Genomic DNA, 9,184 nt, shown 5'->3' with positions numbered 1-9,184 from the left:
TCAATTTTTGAGTTCCTTGTTGGGCTCCTTCACAGATCTGAGACTGCATTTTCCATTCATTGGCATTGCCAGCTAAAGCAGAATTACTCTCTTATCCAGCTATCTACTCAGATGTACCCCATGAGTCCTTGTAGGGCAGCAGAAGAAAAGGAATAAAGATGGGAGAGGTCTCAGGATAGAAGTATATTTCCTTGACCCTGAGAGTTTGCCTCCCCAGTTCTTTTGATAAAGTCTGTCCATGTTAGAGAAATTGTGCACTTTGCTGGGAAAGAGGGGCCAAGCGAGGTGATGGTAAAACTCACCCCCCTCCCCACCCCACACAAATTCTTTTTCCCTTGCTGGCAGCCAAATAGTACATCTTGTCTCTGAGCAACATTGGTAGTCTATAATTTAGGAGCTATAAATAGATGGATGTTATTAAGGGAGGGGGGATGAAGTTGCACACATTTCACACAGTCCCTCTTTTCCTCTCTGGCCTTTGGAAGCGTATCCATAAGAGCCATTTGGAGGGATGAAGGGAGGGAGGGCACACTTCGATAATCAACTGCTCTCTCCATTTCCCAAATTGTGTCCCCTTTCCTTTCCATGCTTCTCTCCGTTTTCTTGTCCCCAGCCTGGGTCTGATTTGTTCATTTATAATTTTTTTGCTCCCTTGAGCGTGTGCCTTCTATGTTCTCCCAGCCATCTGTAACTCCTACTTGTTTCTACTCCTCCCATTTGCTTCCTGTCTGCCTCTCTATCTCCCACCTTCTGTCTTTGGAGATCTTTACCAGTTGCATGCAAAACCTCCACTTGATAAAAAAAGAGAAGGGGGGTGTTGGAGAGATGGAAAAAGAGAGAGAAAGAGAAGAAAAGTAAATGAGCACAGCAGAAATTTACTTTTGGTGGGCGAGGGGAAAGTATTAAAGAAAAAGCTGCTGTGTCTGACAAGATATTTAAAAATACTCCAAAAACCCGGAAAAAAGAGAAGGAGGATCGAATTCCTCTTCTGGCAATGGGATAATGGGGGGCAAACTAGAATGGCAGAGTTTTTGTCTCATTCCTAATTTTGGAAGAAGTGGGAATTTCATGAGGTGCAGGTTTCCAACTGCTAAATCACAGACCATAGTTGCCAAGATTCTTTCTTCTGCAAAGCTATTAAAGGTCCCAGAGCTCTGCTCTCCTTTGTATCTTGTCATTCTGGAATTAGCTGTAATAGCAAAAATGGAGATGGGATTCAGTAGACAGAGCCTGGGTGAGAGATACTGACAAGAAAGACTTCAGCAACTGCTGCCCTTGCTAATTTGGGTCCTGATTTATGTATTTATTATTTCATAGATTTAATACAACCCCTCCCTTTAAGGTATATACTCTTGTACAGTTGGCTACAATAATCAAAGCCATTTGCAGCTAATTAAAATGCCCAAATCATCACCTGTGATAATTAAACAAAAACCCCATGGTATCATGTAGACAGCACACTTCTAAGGCACAAGTAAGATAGATGATTGTGGTGGAAAGGTGAAATCAGCTTTGTATTAGCATTAATAGACTTAATGTAATTGAGAAGATGGTTTTACACTGTGACTATATTTTTACTTTTGTGAGGTGGGAGTGAAGAGGCCAACATTTATTGGTGTCTCAATCTGTTGCTGAAATGTGCTACATAAAGGAACACAACTTATGATCTGGAAAAAAAATGACATGCAACCTGAGCCTGCAAGCAAAAGGTGATGGCTATTCTAAACTTCAGATCATACAGTTATTTTGTTACATCTATCTAAATTGCATCTAACATAATTCTTAGCTTCTGTGTCCAACTAGGGATTGACTGATAACTTAGAAAGCTCACAAGCAGGATATGATAGCCAGATACTGGGGCAAAAACCAAGGACTGGCTATCAGAAGTATATGGCTTCTGAATGCCAAGTTTCAATATTTTGCTGCTGTAAATAAAATTTTCAGTAGACATCTTCTCTATACTTTTGTCTAAATATTTAAAAAAGCTCTTTAAAGCTACTGGTCATCATAAAAAACCTTCTGACCAATTGATTGTGAATTGCGTGTAGAAGAACTTTCTTTATTTAACTTGCATCTACTTCCAAACACTTTAATAGAATGACACCAAGCTTTTAAAATTCTAAACGAGAAGAATTTTGTGCATTCATTTACTCCAAATATATGTCATAGATTATTTGGAACAGCAAGACTGAATGCAATGGAGCATGTATGTGTGTACCTCCAACTTGTGATTCCATTTCCACTGAACCAACACATAAAAATCAAGCTTTTGTTAATCAGCTATGAGTATCCTTCTAAAACGAGCTGCGTATCCCTAGCTACTGTCACCACCATCTCTCTAAGGCAGGGATTCTCAAACTGTGCTCTGTGGAGCTCTTGGGGCTCCATGGGTGCAAGTCAAGGGCTCCGTGGTCCCCTGGTTGAGAACTATTTTATATTTGGACTCTCCTAGTCCATGCCAGCCTAATGACCATCGTTTGACTACACAACCAACACACACTTGTTTTTTTTTAATTCTAGTTTGCTGTTGTAAATTAATGTGGATGTTTGTTTAGATTTTATGTTATTATTTAATTTTGTTTGACTATGTGTAGTTCAATTTATTGATGTTTAGGTTTAATTTACGGATATTAGGTCTTAATTTGATTCTAGGTTTTAATGTTATTTTCATATGTGGGGTTTCTTTGGGATTTTACATCAGTATTTGTTTGTTTTACGGAGGCATTGAATGTTGTTTTTCTTAATCTGTCTGTCCTATTATGCTTATATTATTGATATACTCTGATTGTTGTTTATGTGATTTTAATATGTTGTAAGCCGATTTGGGTCCCATGAGGGAGAAAAGCTGGATATAAATCAAGATATTATTATTATTTTTATTTAAAACACAGAAAGATGAGTCCACAGCAGACACTTTGCTGGCTGTTGAATTGGATCACACGTCGGACACTTCCCAAGTGTCTAGGACTGTGTGATGTATCGGCAAATAATGCAAGCAGATCCCAGTAAGGTGGCCTTCTGCAGCTGGCAGATGGTAATTTTGTCAGCGCTGATTGTGTTTAAGTGCAGGCCAAGGCCTTTAGGCACTGCACTCAGTGTGCCGATCATCACTGGGACCACCTTGACTGGCTTGTGCCAGAGTCTTTGTAGTTCGATCTTTAAATCCTCATATCGTGTCAACTTATTATTATTATTATTATTATTATTATTATTATTATTATTGGCTGTTGTATGTTGGAATCCGTCCTGAGTCCCCTTGGGGAGATAGAACGGAATACAAATAAAGTGTTTATTATTATTATTATTTTATTATGACACAGCAAACAAGATAGATATGCTGGATTTCATATCACAAAATCACAAGTCGAACACTTTCCAAGTGTCTAGGACTGTGTGATGTATTTTCGGATGATACGCACAGATCCCAGCAGGGTGGCCTTTTGCAGCTGGCAGATCGTAATTTTGTCAATGTCTATTGTTTCCAAATGCCGGCTGAGATCTTTTGGTACGGCACCCAATGTGCCCATCACCACCGGGACCACCTGCACTGGTTTCTGCCAGAGTCTTTGAAGTTCAATCTTGAGGTCCTGATAGCGGCTGAGTTTTTCCTGTTGTTTTTCGTCAATGCGACTGTCACCTGGGATGGCGACATCAATGATCCAAAGGTTTGGATCATTATTATTATTATTATTATTATTATTATTATTATTATTATTATTATTATTATGCTGCTACCTGCCTCTTCCTCTTTCATTCTCCTGAGAAATGCAGGGAAATTAAAATTTTTGAGCTGCTGGAAACAACATCAGTTACAGCAGAAGCAGTGTCCTCCTGGGGCACAGACCCTTCCCTGCCTCCCTCACCTCCCAGACTCTTTTCCTTGATGCCCAGACCACCCCCTCGCTTTCTTTGCTTCCAAAACCCTACTTCCCTCCCACCACTCAGAAGTTGCTTTGATTTTGTTTGTCCTGCATAGCAGAAGGGGGTTGGACTGGATGGCCCCAGGGGTTTTCCACTGAACTATTGTTAAGTTTATGTTGGTGAAAGTTGTTCTCCATTTGAAATATTGTATTGTTCTTTCTCTCCCCCCCCCTTTTTTTGGCCTGCATGAATTAGTTCACACTAGAACTCTCCATCCATCTGCTACACACATACACACACACACACATAGATATACATACATTTCTTGGTGCTCCATGAGAAACGTTTACTTCAAAAAGGACTCTGCACTTCAAAAGGTTTGAGAACCCTTGCTCTAATGTTCAGAAACAAAGAAGGAAAGATTTTATTGTAAACTCTGCAAGTAGTATATGCTTTCAATAAAAGGTTAGTGAAATAACATCATCATTTGCAAAGAGTTTAGTGGAAATGTGTGTGCCTGTGTTGTTTCTGCATACATAACATAACTAACAGTAACTGACTTATCCTGGAGATGAAGCAAAAATCACAAAAGCCACCAGCCTCTCTCTATAATTCAATAGCTTAGATAGTGCTTCGAAAGTTACTTTTCAGAAATATAATCTTTCATTATTCATTAGTGTTGTAAAAAAATAATCTGCTCCTAATGTTCATTTTAACTCATTATGTTACATTGTTTCATTTGTTATTTTCCCATTATTTCATATTAATTTTTTGAGGTAGAAAAGACCTTAGGATTGATAAGAGAATGGCAAAAAGTGAACTTCCTTGGAAAATATCCTTAAAATAACATTTGAAATTAATTAGATATTTGGAGCCCCCGGTGGTACAATGGTTTAAACTCTTGCACTGGCAGGACTGCTGACCGATAGGTCAGCGGTTTGAATCTGGGGAGAGGGGATGAGTGCCTTCTGTCAGCTCCAGCTCCCCATGTGGGGACATGAGAGAAGTCTCCCACAAGATGGTAAAACATCAAACATCCGGGCGTCCCCTGGGTAACGTCCCTGTAGACAGCCAATCCTCTTACACTAGAAGTGACTTGCAGTTTCTCAAGTTGCTCCTGACATGAAAAAACCTAGATTTTGTTACATACCACAACAGTAAACTAGCTTTGCTCCCACTTGTTAGTTATTTAAAAAAGAATTACTTTCTTATATATTAATTATTACAATGTTACTATTTACAGGCAACAATATTAATTGCAGCCTGTTACACTCAAGCTCTGAATACTGGAATCATCCTTCCCACTGGTCATCACAGGTGACACAATTACTTATGTCTTGCAAACACGTCAAATTCCGATCAAAATCCTTACCCATGCAAGAAAAAAAGATTTAAAGAATGTCAGCTTCCATTTTTTAAACTGCAAAACATGTTTCTTTAATACACTTCCTGTCATCAAACAACCAAGACAAGATAGCTGCCAATTGACATCCTGTAACATTTCCTGTGATGTATTTTTTTCTGTATTCAAGATGACTTGTCAAATAAAGAAAAATGTGCATTTAACATGACAAAAAACGTATGCAGCTCTTTTTCTTCTTTAGAAAAATAGTGGGTTTTTAATTTTCTGAAACATTGTTTAAAAGGGAAAATAAGCACTTTTTAAAATGGTGAACAAAATTAATTGTCCCACAGATGGTTTGCAAGCACATTTTCTGATAGAGAGATTGAGAGAGAGAAAGTGAGAAAGATTGGCCTTATGTCCCACTTTTGAAAAAAGATGTCTCTTTTGGATATGAAATGTGAATGTTGTGTTTTGTGTGCGTGTGTATGTGTCCCAGATGTGTAAAGCGCAATTAAAAGAAAGACAGGAGATGAGAATTCCTGGACTCATTCGAAGAGACTGTTCCTGTTCCTTCGTTGACATCTCTCACAAACGCACCTTTCCCTGCCTCTCTGCCTGCGACCAATCCCTTCCCCACCCGGCACTCTTCCCCTCTTTCTGAAAAATCCTAATTATATTTTGTAGCATGGGAAAGGCAATTGTCCCATGCAATCAGGTGTACTGCAGAGGGAAATGGTGTATGCTAGTAAGTGAAAAGCGAAGCTGCTTTAGCAAGATGAGAAGAGAACAGCTCAAGGTTGTGGGCCGTGGTGAGGCCTCCAGAATGTTCAATGAGCCCCGCAGTGCCCCCCCCGGGACCTTTCTAGGTGAGGCGAAAACTAAGAAGAGCCTCTGGACTAGAATGTATGATCAACAAAGCTGTGGAATAGGAACAGAATAGATAATGAAAGGAGGCAGGGCGAGCTGGAAGAAGCAGCTTGTTCGCCTTTCTTACGACTGCCAATCACCAGGCATTTAATTGGGAGCCGCCCCACCCATATTGCTGAGTGAATCCACAGAGCCATTGCTTGCAAGTTGCAATGAAAACACACAAGAGGAAATGCAAATTTTCTTCCAAAAGGGTTTCTCATTGCTTTCATCTGAGGCTGAGAGAAAGTGACTTGCTCAAGGTCACACAATGGATTTCCATGGTTGAGCAGAGATTCGAGCCCTGATCTCCTGGAGTTCTAGTTCAGCACTTAAACCAATACATGACACTGGTTGTCATGTGAGCATGTACAGAGTGCCTTCCCCCTCTTGAGCAAGGATTTTTCTTTTTAGAAAAAACATTAAAGGGAGTGGTATTTCAGCATGCACTAGCATTCAAAGGTAGTCCTGCATTCTAAAAAATGCTGAATGTTCCTTTTGATATTCTCCATAAAGCTCCAGTATCCCAGTTCCATGGAAGCTGCATTGTGAGAGAATTTTTCCCATGAATTGCATTTCTGGAAAATTCTCCCTTTGACTATTTTAACCAAGAGAGAATGAGATGGAGCTGAAATGACTATCTTGGCAGCCAGGGATATGTAGGAAATCAATATATTATATAGTGATTGTTTGTGCGTGCTTGTATGAATGTGCAGACATGGGGAGTGGGGGCATGACCAGTGGGCAACATGAAATCTGCCAAAAAATATATCTAAAACACCACTCTACATCTCTCTCACCCTGTCTCTCTTTCTCGCACAGACATGCATTGTGAGCAGGTGTCAGGGAGAAGGAGTGTGCCAACGCACAAGAATGAAGTAGAGAAAACCTGACAGAGATATAGTAATTTCTCCGTTTTCTGTTCATGGCCAAGAGATTTATAGCAATTGGCTACAATATCTCCTTTTGGCATGCATACAAAATCCTTCAATGCAGCAAGTGCAGTATCATATTCATCATTACCAAGGGGAAGGCAGTAAAATACTTATTTCCCTTCTGTTCCAGCACTATGGATAGGCAACATACATTCTCTTGCCTTCAGAAGCGCTCTGGCCTTAAGACGCATGCACATCATTTTGAAAACATCTAGATTGTGGCTTCTGAAGGAAGTGTATAGTGAGATTTAGCAGCAGAAGAGCCATTCTTTATCATGGAAAAGTGGTAAGGAAACTCCAAGAGGAATGCCCACACCATTTGCCACAATAGTATGGCTTAAATAAACTCATGTTGCTGTTTCATTTTAAAAAGGAAAGGTCAGCATCCCTGGAGAAATATAACTAATCCGGATGTTTTTTCTAACTGTCCTCAAAATCCCTACAGATAATTTGCTCTCTAAATCTACCATAATGTCACTTAAGGTGAAATTTAATAGCAACCTTAGCTCTAAACGGTTTAGACCCAAACAGTCTTCTTCCTTGCTGTTCTCCAAGGAGACATCTACACAATAAGCATACTGGCTTCATTATACCACTTCGTCATCATCAGTTCCTACAAAGACTTTTGGGAAATATGTTTTGATGAGGTACTGAGGATTATGTTTAGAGAACATTAGGCCAGCTATTATGGAGCTAAGTTCCTGGGGCTTCTGTTTAATTCTGGAATATACAGACAGTTTCACACTACAGACCCAAGGCATATCTATCTATCTATCTATCTATCTATCTATCTATCTATCTATCTATCTCACAGTGTGCTCTTTTCTGGGGCGGGCAGAGGCAGGTGGATGCAAATCATGTAGACAAGAAGGGGGAGTAGAAATGATAAGTGTCATGGGACCAGGTGTTTTCTTACTTCATATTTTGTGACCTCTCAAGCTTCAATAGGGAAGGGAGACTGAAAAGAAGATAAGATGTGGGGTGATACAAAGAGACAATGTAGAGCTTTGAATGTCCATTACCACAATGTTCCAAGTTCTGGTTCCAGTTGCTGGTTCCATTCAGAATAGATCCCAATGTATCAATTGCTGAATTGCATGTGCAAACCCCATTGATTCAGTGGGCCTACTCTACTTCGGACTAGCTATTCAATTTAGGCTACTAACATCCATCATTATTTACAAGAAAACTCTCCAGCTGTTCACCCTATAGAAATATCAGCAAATCAGCAGGTGGCTTTAAGGAAAACAGCCTTGGACAATCAGCCCCAGGCAAGAGGACAGGATACAATAGACACAGCTTTGTTGCAGTCTTGCCTGGAAACGTGTATGGTCCTTCTGAATGATGTCGGCAGTGGTAATGGCAGGCGCCAGCTGCTTCATTTTGTGCATCAGCAGGGAAGCAATGTTGAAAAGGCCATTCCCAAGCAGTGGCATCATATTTTGCAGGTTTGGGTTGTAGATCCTAGGGGAGTTGAGTTAGTTGATTTTAAAACATAATAATGGCCCAGAGGCTTGTAGATTTCTCACAGCAGGCACATTTGGGCCTTCCATCTACTTTCTCATAATTCATTGTTAGCATGTGTGTTACTAGATGGTATCACGTTTAAAGCCTTGAATAGATTTCTCTCTTAGACTTCTGGTTTCTCATGTTAGGCTCTGCACACAGCAACAATGACAAAGGTGCGGGTTGAGATTTAGGTAGAAAACAATTGTTTACATTTTAAAGCTTCATTCAAGGGGTGAGGTAGAATTCAGAACCCTGTGTATTAACCATTGCAAGTGTTCTAGAACATAACTGTCATCAGGGGAGTAGCTGAGAGAGGAGCACAATAAGGACATTGTCTTGCCCCTCAAGTAAGAATTCTGCCCCTACCCCAACAATTCTTTACTTTAGTCTGAATATTTCTAGCATTGTAGATTGACACACTGAAAAATGTCCATACCTAGAATACTTACACTTGTTGTATGTCAGACTGTTCAGCCTGTGATTGTGTCTAATGTTCCTGTGCAGATTGTGTCTGATGTTCATGATGGGAATGATGTGCATATTGATGATGCTGGGGATGATGTTCAGATTAATGATATTCCTCTTGATGGGCTCAGGCCAGAGTTAAGTTTAGATGAGAGACCTGAGA

The 9,184-nt window shown here is 40.0% G+C and overlaps 1 long non-coding RNA gene across 1 annotated transcript; it reads right to left on the bottom strand.

Annotated features, from left to right (window-relative positions):
* Positions 1-205: 205 nt before the first annotated feature.
* LOC134299604 (uncharacterized) lies at positions 206-8,134 on the bottom strand. The gene is made up of 3 exons (XR_010006830.1): positions 7,964-8,134; positions 4,182-4,255; positions 206-1,189 (listed from the first exon to the last, which is right to left on the bottom strand). It is a non-coding gene; the product is annotated as an uncharacterized LOC134299604 (long non-coding RNA).
* Between the last annotated feature and the right edge of the window lie 1,050 nt (positions 8,135-9,184).

Source organism: Anolis carolinensis, chromosome 5 (genome assembly GCF_035594765.1).
Source record: "Anolis carolinensis isolate JA03-04 chromosome 5, rAnoCar3.1.pri, whole genome shotgun sequence".
NCBI classification, from domain to species: domain Eukaryota; kingdom Metazoa; phylum Chordata; class Lepidosauria; order Squamata; family Dactyloidae; genus Anolis; species Anolis carolinensis.
The sequence above is the reverse complement of the archived record's forward strand: the minus strand, read 5'-3'. Positions and strand labels throughout refer to the sequence as shown.